Source organism: Hibiscus syriacus, unplaced genomic scaffold (assembly GCF_006381635.1).
Source record: "Hibiscus syriacus cultivar Baekdansim isolate YM2019G1 unplaced genomic scaffold, ASM638163v2 tig00002840_pilon, whole genome shotgun sequence".
Taxonomy (NCBI): Eukaryota; Viridiplantae; Streptophyta; class Magnoliopsida; order Malvales; family Malvaceae; genus Hibiscus; species Hibiscus syriacus.
The window spans coordinates 9,474,639-9,493,624 of NW_024061947.1; positions in this window are offsets into that span (position 1 = coordinate 9,474,639).

Genomic DNA, 18,986 nt, shown 5'->3' on the forward strand with positions numbered 1-18,986 from the left:
TCTTTTGCATACAAGTCTTGTAATCTGATGTTTTGGTTGAATTTCAACATGGCGCCGGTCACTGTTGGCTTTCTGTATGATTATTTCAGATAATTTCTCCATGGTTTTATTCGTGTGTGGCGAGAATGAGTGTTTAAAAACCATGTCAACTGGTTTGTTAACGTAATCCCTTAAGTCTCCTAAGTGTGGTTCATGAATTAATGATTCCCATGAGGAGATTTGTGGACTGTATAACCTGTTTAGTTGGCAAGGAAACTCATATACAAGATAAAGCTCATTAAAGCACTTTAAATGTATGGGTAGAAATATCAGAAATATCCGAGTTATCGTGATATACATCTTGATATGTTCAATTCTCGGAATAGAAGTATGAGTTTGATAGGTAAGAGTATACCTTCGTGGTAGTGTATCGTCTACTGTGTTTTGCTTACCTCGGTATGTTACGCACTTAAAGGAGTTGTGTTTAGTATGGATGACAACTTCACGAGCCTTACCTTTGGACTCTCGTAAATCGTGACTCTTCATTGGTATGGCATAGTGATTAGGGCTTTCAGGTGGTAACCCGTCAGGAGGGTCACCTAGCACTATTCGACAACTCTTGGCGATGGAAGATGGTGTGGTCCAGTCTCGTGTTGCTTTTACTTTCTCATCATTTACATGGATTCTCTGTGCATGAACTATAAAGCCTGAAGAGTGTTCAAATCATATTTCGTCATTATGATGGCGTCACGACTAAGGCTTTCCTGGATGTAGCCTTTTGTAACAAATCCAACTCTTTGGTTTCTTCGAGATTGTATGTTTGACGAGGTATGATGGAACCTTGAATTAGATTGATTTGGCATTGTTTTCCTCTTTTCAGTGGTAATTCGTTAGGTATATCACCTAACACTTCTCGAAAATCCTGTAAAAGAGATGAAAACACACTAGGCAAATCCTTGTTAATGTTAGAAATCGAAACAATTGATTCCCTAAAGCGAACAAGGATGCAAGGTTGTTTGTAAATAAGGTTCTCTCTCAATTCTTTTGTGCTCACACATAGATTTTGAGTCACTCTTTTCTTCTCACATTTAGGTTCACTCACCTCCCATGGGTCATTATTCTTTGGCTTTTATAACTAGTGACCTCTTTTGCTTTTGCCTCTTTCTCAACTTTTTCTTTTTTGCTTTCCCTACCTCCTCACAAATTATCATTTGATCTTTAGGGACTGGAAGTGTGTCATTCTTTGCTGGTCGTTCTTTCTCCTTGTCAGGTTTGTCATCTCTTGGCTTTTTTAGAGAAGCTGGAGTAGAAGATGAGGAAGGATTTGAAGGATTACCTTGGTAAGAGGATGAAGTACCTAGGTAATGTTCACCGAATCTAGATCTCCTTTGGATTTGTGCTTCGATTGTCATTGCTTTCTTTAGTGCGTCTTCAAGGTTTTTGTACCCTTGTAGATCAAGAAGATCAATGATGTTTGAGTTTAAACCGACGATGAATCTTGACACGGTGACCTCTTCTTTTTCGGTTATGTTAGTCCTATTGAGTAAGGACTGCATCTCCTTGTAGTAATCTTCAACTGAACTTCTACCTTGTCGAAGTCGGTGTAGTCGTTGTTTAACTTCTCGTGTATAATGTGTCGGTAGGAATCGGTTCCTCATGGTTTGTTTGAGGTCGGTCCAAGAAGTGATTGTTGGAATTTGGAAGTTCTGGATCTTTTTCCTTGTTTGCATCCACCAAGTTCGAGCATATCCTTCAAATTGTATGGTGATCAGGTGAACTTGTTTAGCTTGGGGGCAGTCATGGTATGCGAATATGAGATCAACTTTTCCTTCCCATTCGATGTACCTGTTGGATCGTTGTCTCCTTTGAAAGACGGGATCATGAACTTTGGTTTTGTAAAGAGTTTGGGTGCTTGGAAACGTGGTTGTTCTTTCTCGGGTACCAAAAGTTCAGCATTGTTTGGTCTTGGATTATGGTTTGGTAGATTCAGTTGTGGTTCTTGTCGTTCTCTCACGATTTCATCAAATCTTTCAACTTGAGTCGTGAGTCGGGCAAGTGTGGCTAAGATAGCCGTAAGTGTCTTGTTGTTAGTGTCGCCCATTCTGAAATCATAACACTCAAAAGAAAATTTTAAAGTAAAATAAAAATAAAATAAATTCAACAAAGCAAGAAACCTCACAAGTCACTCCAAGAAAGTAACACAACGAGAGGCAAGTAAGCCGATCTTGTACTCTTTAAAACTCACTTTACCAAGTAGTCTTTCACAGTTCGTATCGGAGTTTGATTACTAGCAAAGGCGATAAGAAAACCTAAAAGCTCTAAGAGGCCAAACAAAGGTTAGACTCCAAGAGAACGAGAATGCAAAGAAGGAAGAAGAATGCAAACTCTTTAGTCCTACTAACACAAGGAAGATAATGTGTTAGATAATGCAAAAGAACAATAACAAGGAAAAACAAAAGAACTTAAAGCACTAAGAGTCAAAGAAAAAAAAGAATTAACCCAGAAACCTGGAAAACGCTGGATCAATTTGAGCAACGTTTTTGAGGGGTTTACCGGTGTCAAAAAATTCTGGAAAAATTCTTGAATGTCTTTTGATGCGTCAAGAAACCACCTGTAAAATTTCAGAACCAAATACCTTCAGTAGTATCCAGTAGACTCTGTTGAACGGTGAGTCCTCAAACAATCTGTTTTCTTGATCGCTTTGTTCGAAGGTGTTTTGATCTCCAAAAATTCTGATTTTTGTTTGAATGATCTTAAATATATGAATTTTCAATCTGGAAATTTTCACCACGAAATTCCTCCTGTAAAATTTTCAAGAAATTCGACAAGATTCTAAACCGAATCTGCCGATGAAACTTGAATGATGTATTTGAAGGCTCCAATGAACTCCAATTGGGGTGAAATTTGGACTTGGGTTTAATCTTATAATGAATATGATATATGGATAAAATCAGCCCTAAATACCTTCGTTTGCAATTTTTTTGAAATTTTGGCTTTTTTTGGCTCTTTTTTTGTTTTTTTTTTGCCTTTTTTTTTGCCTTTTTTGTTTTTTGTTTTTTTTTGTTTTTTTGGAAAAAAATAGCAAACTAACAAGAAGGATTTAAATCTAAATTAAAATTAAATAAAAAGAACCTGAAACGCTGAATCTTTTGTGAACTAGCTCCGTTGGGGTACCTTGACGGTTTTGTGTGCAAGAACAAGCAAGATTGCCTGTTTCTCTCCAAGAATCGGCCCAAATCTGATACCAATTGATAGGGAAGCGGTGGCGGATTGATGAACGTTGCTCTTGTTGAAGAATCAAACCTAGAAAGCTCTAGACTCGATTAAGAACAAAGGGAACGAATAGGGGAAGGTGACGATAGCAAGTAGGGTTCTTTTATGTGCTGGAATCAAGACAACACGATAAGAATAAAATAAACAAAAGATAAATAAATGAAGATGAAATAAGATAATAAAGAAATCAAAAGATCTCCCTTATGAAGGTGAACGGTAAAGATGATTGATGGCGTGGATGGATATGTGGATAATAGATGGATAAGTGTCCTATCGAGCCCTCCTAGTCGCAATGAAAAGGCAAACACGATAAATGGCTCTAACCAACCCTCCTAGTCGCGATGAAAAGGCAAATTGGAGTGTGAAGATTAATCTCCCTCACAAGAACTTGAAAGAACTCAAGGAGAAGAAGCTTCGAAGGCACAAGGCAATCAGCACTTGCAAAAACGAACTCTCGTTGTATTATTAATCAAAGAAATCTGATTTACAAAGTTGAATGAAGCCTCCTTTATATAGGGGCTGAATTCTAAAGGTCCTAAATAACTAAAGAATAAAATATAATAAACTAAACATAAACATGTTTTAACCCTAATTCCTAATAAAATAATAATAACTAAAAATATTGTTTTAACCCAACCTTAATTCCTAATAAAATAATAAATCTGATCCTAAAAGATAATTAATCATCCTATATTAAATTATATTACAAATAATCAATATAAATATTGAAAATTCGTAATATTTACAAAATAACGTATTAATCCCGTATAGGATTTCCTGCATGCACCGTCTTCAGTAAAATGACCATATCTTGAGTTCCCGATATCGGATTGATGCGATTCAAGAACCGTTAGAAAAATAAGAGACAGACGGTTGTATCTCCAGAAGACATGTCGACCAAATAATATCAGGATCCCATTCAAAAAGTCATCTCAAGTGCGCTGCTGTTCTGATCTTCTTTTCCAAAGCTTGGACGAGTGGATCATTTGGAAGAGTTATTACTTCTTCCTTTGATGTGAACCTTGTGATGCATGTATCAGGAAAGTAAGAAGAAGAAAGGGAGATAAGGTAAATTTGTTTATATTTAAATTAGTTTATTATTATAAATGTTAATTAGTTTATTAGTTTAGGGTTATATGATTGTTAGTTTAAGTTATAGTATACATAAATTAAAAATTATTTAATTAGTATATGTTTGATAGTTATATAGTTAAAAAATAATTAATTAGTTTTTTTGTTAATAGTTAGTTATATAAAAAAAATTATTTAATTAGTTTTTGTTAGTTAATAGTTAAGTTATATTTGTTTGTTGAATATATATTATATAAAAAATTAGTTAGTAAGTTTATTAGTAGTATATTATAATGAAAAAATAGTTTATTAGTTAGTTTTAGTTATATAAAAAAATATTTTATTAGTGTTTAAGGGTTGGTGTTTACGTTTAACTTATATTTAAAAAGTTTAGTTTGTTAGTTTATTAGTTTATTAGTTTATATATTATAAGTTATTATATTAAAGTTTAGTGTTGTAAATTAGTTAGTTAGTTTATATTAGATTATATTAAATGATTTTTTAAATATTGTTGTTTAATTTTTTTACAGATTCATTCCAATGGCTGACCAAATTCCACTGTTGAGGCTTGACAATGAACATATTTCAAGTCATTTGGGAATAATGGTGAATAAAATATTTGTTTAATGAATTATAATTAATAATATTTGAATATTATTTTATGATTGTGATAATTTTTTTTGAAATATTTAATTGTAGGAGGACGAGCAGCGAGTCCTTCGTCTTCGACTACATAAAGTGCCCAAGCCACACCCACTAATAGAAGAAAATTTGCAAGAGGCTGGATTTTGGTATATCACATTGTGCGAGATTACAAGTTGGTCCCAGGTTTGATCAGTGCGTTGATTGAACGCTGGAGACCAGAAACGCACGTTTCATTTGCCGTGTGGCGAATGCACGATAACTTTGGAGGATGTGGCAATGCAACTCGGGGTCCAAACTAATGGGATGCCGGTGGTAATGTCACATGAGTTTAATAAGGTGGAACAACTTTGCAACTTGTTTCTTGGGAAAGCGCCCGTACCACCAGAGTGTAAAGGGTGGCGGGTGAGGTTGTCATGGTTGAAGAATGATTTCAACTTCAATCAAATAGTACGGAGCACGAAATTATATATGCAACACGAGCATATATATTACAATTGATTGGGGGAATTTTGATGCCTGATAATCCGTAGTTATGTTCACACTCAGTATCTTCTTTTTTTAACAAATTTTGAGAATTGTAGGCAATATAGCTGGGGTTCGGCGATATTGGCGTTCTTGTATCGTGAGATGTGCAAGGCGTCATTAGTCGTGAATGATAATAATACAGTAGAAATCGTGGATGTCTGTTGCTGCTACAATCATGGGCTTGGCATAGACTTCCGTTTTTGACACCGATTAGTCGGACTGCGGTTGACTTTCCACTTGCCGGAAGGTAATATGAATCCTCTATTTTAATATAAAATATTAATTAAAAAATATTTATTTTGATTAAAATTATTGAACAAAATGTCTCTATTTTGTTTTGATTGATATACAGATGGAGCATAAAATTGAAGGCACAGGGTTGGTGCACACAACATTAAAGAGTTCAGGTTGAAGATCGACATTAAGGCCAAAAGGAGGTATGCATAATTTGTATTTTTTAATTATTATTTAAATTAACTATATTATCTGATTTAAATAAATTTTATTGTTTTTGTAATTTTACAGTTTAATTGGAGACCATACATGAATGAAGAATTATTTGCGTTGATACCGCACGATATTTTAGATGGGTTTCAATATTGGTGTGCTGTTACACCATTGATCAATTTTGCTTTTGTTGAGATCCAATTTGGGGATAGAGTGCTGAGGCAATTCCACTTCCACCAACCTATTCCACGGAGTCCATGGGATCATGACCTCCTCCAAAACTTAGATGGTCGTCGTCCAGTGAATTGGTTGAGACGCATGACGACCTGCACAGATTTGATGGTCGTCGTAAAGAAAGCGTTAATTGGGTTGAGAAGCATGCAACCTACATTAATGCTTGGAACAATAGGGCTTCATTCATGCCAACTCTTGACGCCATTCAAGACGACGACTTTAATTTTGAGACTTCGGCTTACCTTGCTTATTTTTGGATAATAGAAAGCCGTTCCTCACAACAATAGTAGAGAGGCGACAATTTTTGAGGTTTAAGAAAAGATTTGTAAAGCTGAATACTCTCTACCGAGTGGGAGTGGGAGTTCATCTCTACAAACTGAAGCGGAAATGACCGATGTGGATAATAGCGCACCACAATCGTTGCATCACGCAGTTGATGATTCTACTGGCCCGACATACATACCAGAGTTTGTGCAGCCTGAGCACCCATCTATTCTCCTACGTTTTCGTCGACGTATGACTTTGAACACATGACATTCAAATACCCCCAATGAATGAGGGGGATGGGTACAATACTCCTGAGCCACAACGGCCACAACGTATCAGACGTCCGCCCCGACATTATCATTCAACAACACCCCGACATCGACAATAATTGTAAACTCGTTTGCTATTTATTACAAATTATTTATTGAAATTAGACTACTTTTTTTAACCTTACAATGATGTTTAGTATCAAATCATTACTAGTATCAAATAATTAAATATTTAGTAAATCAACTGTTTTAATCATTAGTATCAAATAATTAAATATTAACAATAAATCCTCATTAATAATAATTAGTAAATCATTAGTATCAAATCATTAAATATTAAAAATCATTAATAAATTCGACTATGTATAAATTTAAACTCAGTAATCCACACTTGTACACTCATTTGTTAGTATTCTATAATTATTAGTAATAATTATTAAATCATTAGTATTAAATCATTATTATAAATAATTACTAAATAACATAATAATTATTATAAAATCATTATTATAATGATTATTATCAAATCATTACTAAATCATCAAATCATTAAATATTTAAATCATTATTAAATTATTTTATAATGATTATGACTAAATCATTATTATAATGATTATTATCAAATCATTACTATAATGATTATTATCAAATCATTACTAATCATCAAATCATTAAATATTTAAATCATTATTAAATCATTTTTATAATGATTATTACTAAATCATTATTATAATGATTATTATCAAATCATTACTATAATGATTATTATCAATCATTACTAAATCATCAAATCATTAATATTTAAATCATTATTAAATCATTTTTATAATGATTAATAAATACATAGAATACATATATGATTACTAATGATGAGGCCTATATCTTGGTAATTAGGACAATTGTTTTTTGAATGGCCTTCACCCCTACATAATCCGCATCTCTTTGCTTGACCTCTCTCTTTAGCATGAAAATCCATACTGGTATGAATTCGAGTGGACTCAGGTCGACCCTTTGGACTTCTGCGAAGCATTGGATTTGGTAGCCATTCATCATGATCCTTTTTGGGCCAATATGATTCATTCGGGATCTGTCTGAACACATAGCTGTAGACATTTAATATCCTACGTAGGTGGAAGCATTCATCAACATAAGTGTATGCGCTTACACCAGCATACATACATGCAACGACTGCATGAGCACATGGATATTTCCATGCCTGAAAACGACCACAATCACACCATTTGTGTCGTAAATCAACTCTAAATGTTTGGTCTTCTCCTCCGACGTTACGACGTATGCACGACACGACAAAAGTATGACCAACTCGGTCGAAATTATGAACAACCATTGATGTTGCCAATCGCTCATTTGCTTCCATTGATTCCACACTGTAGGAGCCCAAGTTTTACCTCTATTTATGAGACTCTCAATTTCCTTGCCTTTGTCCGACCAAACTTTACCCAGTCTAAAGTACGTCTCTTTCACCACACTCGCTATTGGGAGATGGCGTGTACCTTTTAGTACCGAATTAATGGCCTCAACAAGGTTTGTGGTCATATGTCCGTATCTCCGACCTTCATCGTATGCTTGCGACCATTTTTCCCGCGGTATTTTTGAAGCCCACTTCCAAACACGCTGATCATCGTAAAATACCTTCAATTCTCCAATCTCTTGTCAAAATTTGGTCGACGTAGTTCGTATCCTGTTCCATAATATATTGTGTTAAACCGCAATTAAAAACCACGTAAAAAATACACAAATATTGAAATTAAAACTTACCCATGCTGACTATCTCGCTACGAATATGTGCGTTATGAAACTGGTCGATACTATTCTTGTCAATATGACGGATACAAAATGTCGGATATGCATACGAAGGTATCCAACGACTTCCTGGTCGTTCAATTGCCGCCAAAATACCCGTTCCTCTATCGGATATCAAGCAAACTCCATCTTCACGAACGACATATTGACGTAGATTGGTCAGAAAGAAATCCCAAGCCTCTGTTGTCTCTCCCTCAACAATGGCGAATGCAATTGGGAAGATATTTCGCTCACCATCTTGAGCAACTGCCATCAAAAGTACATGCCTATATTGACCATACAACCACGTACCATCTACTTGGATCATACGTTTGCAAAATGGAAATCCTTCATACATGCCTTGAATGCCCAAAATAGTCTATGAAATATTTTCTTCCCTGGCAGAAGTTGACCTTCTTCGTCATATGCGGGCATGGTTTGAGACTTCACTATAGTTCCTGGGATAAATCGCTTCATTGCTTGTAGCAAATGTGGTAGCTCATTGTACGATGTATCCCAATCTCCATACGTCAACTTCATTGCCTTCATTTTCGCATTCCACACCTTGCCATATTTTACTTGATATCCAAATTGGCTTCGAATAGATGCAGCTAACACTGAACAAGATATCCTTGGATCCTTTTCAACCATCGCCTTCACGTATTCACATATTACATCGGAGTCCAATAGTCGGTGGTCTTGTTCGATGGAGTTTCGCAAACATGTGTGCGAACCATTGTACCTCGTGATGACCCAAACATCGTGCCTTTGATTTTTCGACACTCTGATCTTCCACTTGCACTCTGGGCCATATTTTACACACTTTGCGTATAGGGTTTTCTGGTTGGACTCTGCAACATGGACATCAACATGGCATTTGATGCAGTACTCTTTAATCGCCAGCGTAGCTTCATTTTTTTCCTCTGAATTGCACCCAACTGAAAATTCACCAGAATTATCGAATGATTCAGTCATTTGGTACGGAGGTAAATGTGGCATGTCTGGGAATTCAGGTGCCCTCATTGCATCATAGTCTATCTCGTACATGTGAGGAGTAGCTTCATACGGTGCCGGAACTTCATCAATTGCACCTCTACCAAAAATATTTTCGTCGTCGCCCAAAACGGGTTCTTCGGTTTCTTCATCTTCGCTTGAATCATCGTGAATTTCTCCCCATCGATTTTCAGCGTCAATATTAACAACCAATTTCGATATGTTTCTCGTCTCATACTCTGCTGTTGCAGATGTCCCCCCGACTTCATTTACACTTTCCAATAGTGCCATAAAACTGTTCGGGAACCTGTACGTCGGCTCCTCAAACTGACTATATAAAGCCATTTCAGATGGATTTTGAGCCACACCTCTTGATGACCCAGGAACATCACATATGTTACACACATCAACAAATAACTCAATAACTGCTATATTGGTTGACTCATGTAATCCAACCATGGTTCCAATATCATCATCTTCTTCAAGTGGAACTGCAGCATATTTGACTGGGTTGGGGCATATCATAAACCTATACCTCAAACCATCAACTGCAGCTCGAATTTTTCTTTCTATCTTATGCTTCATTTCTATAAATGTGATGTCTTTTTTGAACATCATATTTATTGGTTTTTCAGACTGAAAAGCTACTCCGACCTCATTTTCCATAATCTGTCCATTATAATAGATAATCGTGAAAAAGTTGTTGCTCATTTTCTCTACAAATAAAAAAATAAATTAATTTAGATTAAAATATTAGATAAGATAATTTCATAAAACATTAAATCATTAAATATAATATAATATACTATTATTATATTAATGATCAAATAAAATTTGTTATTTAACTTGATTAATTGATTAATTACTAATATTATTAATAATGATTTAATAATTATTATTAATCTAATGATTTGATATTTAATGATTTAATAATAATATGATTTAGTCATGATTACTAATAATTATTTATTATAAATATTTAATGATTTAGATTTGATACTAATTATTTAGTTATTATTACTATAATCATGATTAGTTTGATAATTTTTTTTATTTTTTAAAAATATCAAACAAATTTGTTAGGCAAAATATCGTAATAATTCGTTGGCCGGATTATTTCATTCAATTAATTTTTACTCCTTACTAATTTACACATACAATATAATAAACAAAATATTTTTTTAAACAACACTAAATATTTTTAAACACAATATTTTTTTAAACAAAAATTATCTCGCACAAATTAGTTTATATAATCTAATATAAACTTACTATCAAACTAATTTACACATACACAACAACAAAAAATAGACAACAAAAAATAATAAATTACTCACGTATTTATGCCTTCCTCCTTTCCTTTCTTTTCCTTCTTTGTTTCTTTATTCGAATCAATTTCAACATGGGCAAATGTTGGGAATAATGCCCTGTATGTGTAAACCGTTTAATTTATTTAAACAGCAATAGCTCCCACAAATTAATTTTATATAATCTAATATATTATAATATAACTTAAACTAATAAACTATTTCTTTATTATAATATAACTTAGTTAAAATAACACACTAATTAAGCACTAATTAATTTTTTTATAATATACTTCAACTTCAATGAACAATCTAATATATGTTTAAAGACACTAACAAATTAATTAATATTTTTTTATATTTAATAACTTAAACTAATTAACTAATTAACTAATTTTTTATATATAATATAATATATAACTTAAACTAACCAACTAATAATTTATACTAACAAACTAATTAACTAGATTTTAGTTTTACCCTAAACCCTAAACTAACAAACTAATAATTTCATATAATAAACTAAATTAAACAATAAAAAATTACCTCACAAACTATGTTTGATCCTTTATCTTATTTTCTTCTTCTTTTCCTTCCTCTCTCGGCAAAGTTTATATGTGCTTATGCTTATACTCCTGGTTGTTCTTCTCCTTCTATCCTAAACCCATATCATTTATATAAAGCAAAAAATCGTTGTACAAAGTCTTTAAAATTTGACTATTGAATAAATATTATTAGGATTGAATCGTATAACTATTGAGCATTGAAAGTCTTCAATTGAACAGCAATATTTGTTGTATTTAACAGCTAATTAACGCTGCAATCATACAGCTATGAATGCAACGCATGCAGCTACGGATGCAGGAATCTCCCAGCTAGCTATGGATGCAACGCATGCATGAGTGATACAGTTAAAGCTTGGTCGTTGCATGCATGAGTGCTACAGTTAAAGCTGGGTCGCGATGCAGGAATCTCCCAGCTATGGAGACTCCATGGCGACCTACCACCTACCCTACCACCTACCATGTCGTAGGGACTCCATGGCGACCTACCATGTCGTCGGGACTCCATGGCGACCTACCATGTCGCGATGTCGCCGGCAACCTAGAACCGATCCTTGGTCGCCCCGAGTGCCCCATGCATGAACCGATCCTTGGTCATCCTTGGTGCATGGCCCATGCAGAGGTTTGCCGAGATCAGACCACGTGAACAAAGCGCATGCGACCTATCCCATGCCTCGTGCATGGCCCATGCATAGCACCAAAGCAGCATCAGCGAGCAACAGCGGCCACCAAAGCAGCAAATCTTATAGGACGCCGGGCGTGCATGGCGTCCTTATAGGACGCCGGGCGTGCATGGCGACCTATAAGGACGCCGGGCGTGCATGGCGACCTATGTTGCCACTGTAGAATTTACCCCATTCGAGCAATTAATCTGCCCAGTGCATCATCTCGTAAAATATTTTTTTTGAATCCATTATGTCGTGAGTTTTGCCGAGAAGACACATCCTTTTGGAAGGATAATTGGTTGGATCAGCCGATGTGCCAATATCAAAATGTCTCACACCATTGTGGATGAGTCTACCAAAGTTGGCGAGTTCATTACAGTAGAGAGGACGTGGGACTTGGAAACAAATATTCGCACAGCTGCTCATGAATGTAGAGAACAAAATTATGGGATATCCGATCCCAAGACGTTTTGTCATGCAAGATTCTTTTTGCTGGAAATATACCACGAATGGTGTCTTCACAACCCGCTCGGCATATATGGATCTTAAGTGTTGGGAATAAGGTATGGAGGATGAGAACTTGGTGTGGATTTGACAGCTACCTACCCCAACTAGATGAAAATATTTCATTTGGTTGGCCTGGAGATAGATTATTAATTAATGCTCGTCGGGCTTCATGGGGGTAGCTCATTCGGCTGGGTGCTCCATCTGTGACCGTCCATTGAAGAATTTGAGTCGTATTTTGAGGAACTGCACAATGACCCGCGATATTTAGAGTCGTTGTATCCCGAGTAACTTGTGTGGGAATTTTTTCTCCCAAGACATGAGAAGTTGGTTGTTAGATAATTTTGATACCACGAAACACAAGAGTTGGAGATTCTGTTTGCTACTATCATTTGGAGGCTGTGGACAGTGCGATGTAGAATGATTTTTGAACTAGATGAGGATACGTACGACGGTCTTAGGCTTTGGCACAATATCATTAATGCAATGGAGGAGGTGTTGCTAGCAAATATGACCTCCATTTGGTCCTCGATAATCCATCCTCAAATTGTGTGGCAACCCCCACGACATGGAAGGATAAAATTAAATACTGATAGGGTTTGTCAGGAAAATCCGGAAATTGCAGGTGCGGGAGGTATTGTGAGAAGCACAGTTGGAGAATAAATTTTGGGATTTACGACTCATTTGGGAGTTTACGCAAGCGTTGCAGCTGAACTCCATACCATTAGGATCAATTTAATGTCGCATGCAATCATGGATATAGAGCCGTGAATTGGATGTTAGAGCGGTCTTGCACTTTATAGAAGAACAAACATCTTCTAACCCTCTTGATGTTTCTTTTGGGTGTTTCTTTTGGTGCCCCTCCAATAATATGTTGACACCTAAATCAGCTATTAACTCGTTAAATATATTTAACCTTTAATACGTTTACCATCAATTCACCATTAACTACGAAAAGGAATCATCCACAACTAACTCACCCATTAGGAAAGAATAATTTAATAAAAAAAACTCTTTCTGCTAATAAACTCACTTTAATCGCAAAAAGAAAGAAAGACATCATTAGTCATGGCTTCCATAAGTGGAATTACATCAAATTCTTCAATACCTTGTATTATAAAGGAAGAGAAGAAGAACAGTCATGGTGGTCATCATCATCTTCATGACGAACTTGTTGGAGATAAAGCATCTCTAATACGATGAATTAACGTTAGAGGTGAGTTTGTTAAATGCTTTTTTTTATATCCTTTTAATGATGAATTTAATAATGTTAGGTGTTTATTGTGGAAGATTCCTTTTTTAGAGTTAATGGTGAATTAACGGTAAATTTATTGGAGGTTAAAATTTATTTAATAAATTAATAGTTGATCCATATGTCAATATATCATTGGAGGGACATCAAAATGGACACTAAAAGGGGGCTAAAGATTTTTTTTCCTTATAGAAGCTGGTTATAGTACCCAATTTTCGTCCAACTTTACATTTACAAAACTCAAAAACATTTTTATTGAGGTAGATTTTGAGGCCCAATACATCAAGTAATTTACAATAAATTTTCGGATAGGATTCAAGTGTTTCTAAGGCATGATGTCTTCTTGAAATAGAACCGATTGTCAGATAGTTTTCTAATAAATTTTGAAATGTTTCAATCAGAAATTAGAAACTCAAGATATACTTATTTTAGAGAAGACAACACGTGTAGAAAACCGACTGTGGGTCTAATACGAGATTTTTAATTTATTACAAAATTTTAATTATTTTATTAATTATTTGTAACTAAATTAAACTTTAAATTTTCCTTTACCTAATTAAGGGTGATTTAGGATTTTTTGTATTATGGTAAGATATTTTTTTTTTAATTTGTGTCTATAGTATTAACAAAAAAAATACTATGATTTTTGTAGGGATTGTTTGAGACCTTTAAATAGGCACTCATGTAATTAGGAGGAAAAAGGGGAAGGAAAAAATGAGACAAAAAATGGAGGGAGAGAGGAATCATCTAAATCAGTGTAAATTACAGATTAAGAGTAATAAGAGGGTATTTTTTTCTTAAAATATTTTTTCTTTTTATATTTTATTTATTTGTGTTCTTATAATTTTTGATGGATTTCGGTCTTGTTTTCTTTGAAAATCTTATCTAAGGAGAGAATCAATGAATAAGAAAAAGATTTTCAAATAGATCTTCATATATCAAGCCTTCTTTGAGTCGAAACATGATAAGTCACTCGAATGATCGTTGCGACACCGGCGGTGTGAATATTCACCCTATGGGAAGCAATTATCGCGGATATTCGAAGTTTGAGAACTTATCATTGGGAGATAAACTTTCAACATATTCTTCGTAAAAGAAATTTTTGTATATACATTCTCTCGAAAATGGGTTATATATAGTATCGAAAAGAACTTGTGATATTTGATCCACCATCTGCAGAAATTCTTCAGTGTTTGGAAGTTGATGCGAGGGGAATTCCCTTTCCAAGAGGGTTTAAAATGCTTTATTAGTTCGTCATTCTCTTTGTAACCAGATCAATTTTATTAAATAAAAATAAATTATAAATTTCTTTATAGAATTAAAGTAAAAGGATTATTTTCTTTAAAACAATTAAGTACAAAAATCATTCACTAAAGAATTATTAAGCTATTTTAGTAGTGGTGGGGATTGTTATTCTCCTTAAAGAATTTAAATCCGAACAGTTGCATTTATAGAGCATGTCAAACAATTTGAAGAAAAGGATGGATGCAAAGAAATACCAATAAGATTATCAATAAAAGATAACAAGTCGGAGGGCTTAAAACAAAGATAAATTAATAAGATAACTAAATAAATGTAACTATAAAAGTAGCATCAAATCTAACAAATAAAAAGGCATGTTATAAGAGCAAACAAAATTAAGAATAATATTTTTTCCGGTCTCCGACGGATTTCAACTCAATATGACCTTATCGAGGTGAGTTTTTTATATTCGGGATTGGAGCAAATTGAGACAGATTTTTTGTTAAAAGTTTTAGAATCGGATCGAATTATATTTTATTAAAAACCCTCTATACGTGTCTCAATCTATTTACTAAAACATTGTTTTTATTTTAGTTATTTTTATATAATACGTTTATTTGTTCTAATTATTTTTTAAGATCAATACGAGTTTAATTGAAGTTTTTGCTAAATTTTTAAGTCGGGTCGGGATTAAAATATGTTAAATTATATTAAAATCAGAGTCGAATTAGGATTATTAAGTTTCTAGTCGAGATGACCAAAAATTCATCCCTGGATAAACCTCATCTTTGTTGCCACGTGCATGATTGAAGAAACAAGAAGGAAAAATCTATTTCTCCATCAATAATATATAAAATAAAATAGATTAAAAATAATAGACATATAGTAAATAAAATTTAGCCACTTGTAAATCTCTCTTAAAGCTTTAAATTATATAAAATTGTTATGCTGCAGGTAAATCTGAACTATAATGAAATAACGATTAATATTATATTTCTTCAATTTGTTTTGTTACAGACGGAGGGAAACGTGTCACCCTATGTTTGTAAGAAAATAAATTGAAGAAATTGGGCGTTGTAAGGAATCAAACTAGGGACACCTGTTTTAACCATGGTTTTCAGAATCGGATCGGTTAGCGAACCGATCATGTTATCGGTTCACTGGTTCAATCGGTCGAATCGGTCTGACCGATCGGAAGAACCGAACGACGTCATAATTATTTAAAAAATTAAATAAAAATACCAAAAATATTTAATAAAAAATAATTTTTTATATCACAAGTTATATTCAAAGCAAGTCATAGCATATATAAGTTAAAAACCATAAGATCAAGTGAAACAAAATGATTTAAATTAACTACAACATAATATTTAAGGTAAAACATATTAAATAATAAATATAATTATATAACTATAATTAAAAAATAAATTTGGGGTTAAAAAAATCATAACAAAATTATATAACTATTCGTTCACTTCAATCAAGCTCTAATTTTAGGCTTCAATCGAGCTTCTAATTTTTTTTTGAGTTCAAATTTCAATATTATATTTCGAGTTTGAGTTGAATTTGATAATTTTTAGCTTGTGAGTTTGAGTTGAGTTGAGCTTACTTTTAAAGTTCTCAAGTTCGAGTCGAGCTCAGCAATACTCGAGTTCGACTTGGCTCGTTTAACAAACGACGTTGTTTGGTTTATTTAAAAAAAAACAAAAATCCCGGTTTTTTCCGGGTTTTGGCCGGTCCGGTTCGAACGGTTCAACGGTTCTGACCGGTTCACTAATAACGGTTCAACCGGTTTAGATTGAACCGGACTAAGTAACGGTTCCCGATTGAACCGGCCAGTCCGATTCGATTTTCAAAACAGAGGTTTTAACAGGCCAACAAGCAGCCACGGCCAAGGGTATTCAATTGTTTAAATTTTACAACAAATAATATATATCTTATTAAAGTTTAAAATATATATTCAAATAATATATTCTATTCAAATAATATACTTAAAAATATATTTTATTTTAAAGTAATAATATACTTTTACTTCAAAATATTTTATTCTTTTATTAATTTTAATATATATATATATATATTAATAACAAAATATATTTTTAAATTAATAAAAGAATAAAATATATATTTTATTCTTTCATATCCCGAATTTAAAAATATATATTTTATCTTTATTTTAACTTAATTTTTTTAATTTTTTTATTAATTTAGAAAATATATTTTATTAGTAATATAGTCAAATTAATAAAAGAATAAAATATATATTATATTTTTATTCAACTTATTAAATATATGTCTAATTTTCATCTAATTTTACTTGATATATACTATTTGTTGTAAAATTTAAGCAATTGAGTGCCCTTGGTTCAGTGGCTGCTGGTTGGCCTATTAAACCAGGCGTCCTCGGTTTGATTCTTTATAATGCCCAATTTCTTTAATTTGTTTTCGCGTCACAATTTAATTAGATAATTAAATATATTGTATTTAATTAAATTATTATTTTTTGAGTAACATGATCAAATGTATAATTCTAAAATATTAATTGACAGATTATTATCTTCATTAAATTTTGACATAATATAATTTTGTGTTGTATTCGCAGTTGTGTTTCAAGTTCATTATGCCTTGATTATGGACGACATCTATTGTGCGACACCAGACGATATTTTAAGGTATATGCTTTTTATTGATGACATTGTCCTAGTTGTTGAAACAAAAAATGAGCTGAATAGTAGATTGACTACCTGAAAGACTGTTTTGGAAGAAAAAGGTCTAAGGATCAATATTGAAAAGACAAAGTATTTATGTTCAAACTTCAGTGGGAATCAAAACGATGAAGATGTAGAAGTTTGCATCAAAGGACACGTTCTCCCCTTAAAGGATTGTTTCAAGTACCTAGGGTCTATGATACATAAAGATGGGATGTAGACGATGACGTTACACACTGTATAAAGGCGAGATGGCTAAAGTGAAGGGCTGTTACTGGAGTTTTGTGTGACAAGAAAGTGCCTCTAAAACTTAAGGGAAATTTTATAGAATGACAATAAGACTAGCGATGTTGTATGGATCAAAATGTTGGACAATCAAGAAGGATCACGCAAGGAGGATGGAGGCCGCAAAAATGAGAATGCTTCGATAGGTATGTGGTAGGACTCTGTGGGACATGACATCAAACTCTGCAATTAGGATGTCCTTGGGGGTGGTGCATGTATTCAAAAAATTGAGGGAGTGAAGACTACGGTGGTTTGGACATGTCCTTAGGCGACAACCGTTGATGCGGTCAGGAGGGTAAAGTCAATTACAACCAACGGTACCAGAAGGATATGACGACCAAGGAGGAAGTGGATAAACTGCTTGAGATCTGATTTGAAGGATTTAGCCCTTACCGAGGACATGAACTCTGACAGGAAAGTATGGATACTTAAGATCATGGTAGCCGAGTAGTGTGGGCCACAGCCATAGGGTGTAGCATCTCTGTCTTCTTTTTTAATGTCTTAGTAGTAATTTTCATGACTTCTACTTTTTATACGGTTCTGTCATTGGAATTTATGAAAGCTTAGAATTAGGGTAGCGGAGTATTATCTTAGTTTAGGTTTTAACCCATTTAACTTTATACCTTCTTGTAGCTTGTTATCGCTGACTACTGTGTATCATTCTCTTCATGTTTCATCTTTTTAAATTTAGCCGGGATTTACGTTTTCTGTCTATATGTAGAGATTTTTACGCAGAGATTTATTTGCGGGGATTACTTCCCATTACAGATGCACATATGAAGACTGTATATGAAGTCTGTTCAACTATGTATTTATTTATTTATAAATTCATTGTATTTTATCTTTATTTTTAATTTTCTGACTGTCAGAAGTCTTCCACAGAAACTGCTCTTTACCTGGCGTTTAGGACGGTCTACTACTCTACCTCATATTACCTTATTGCATATGAAAATT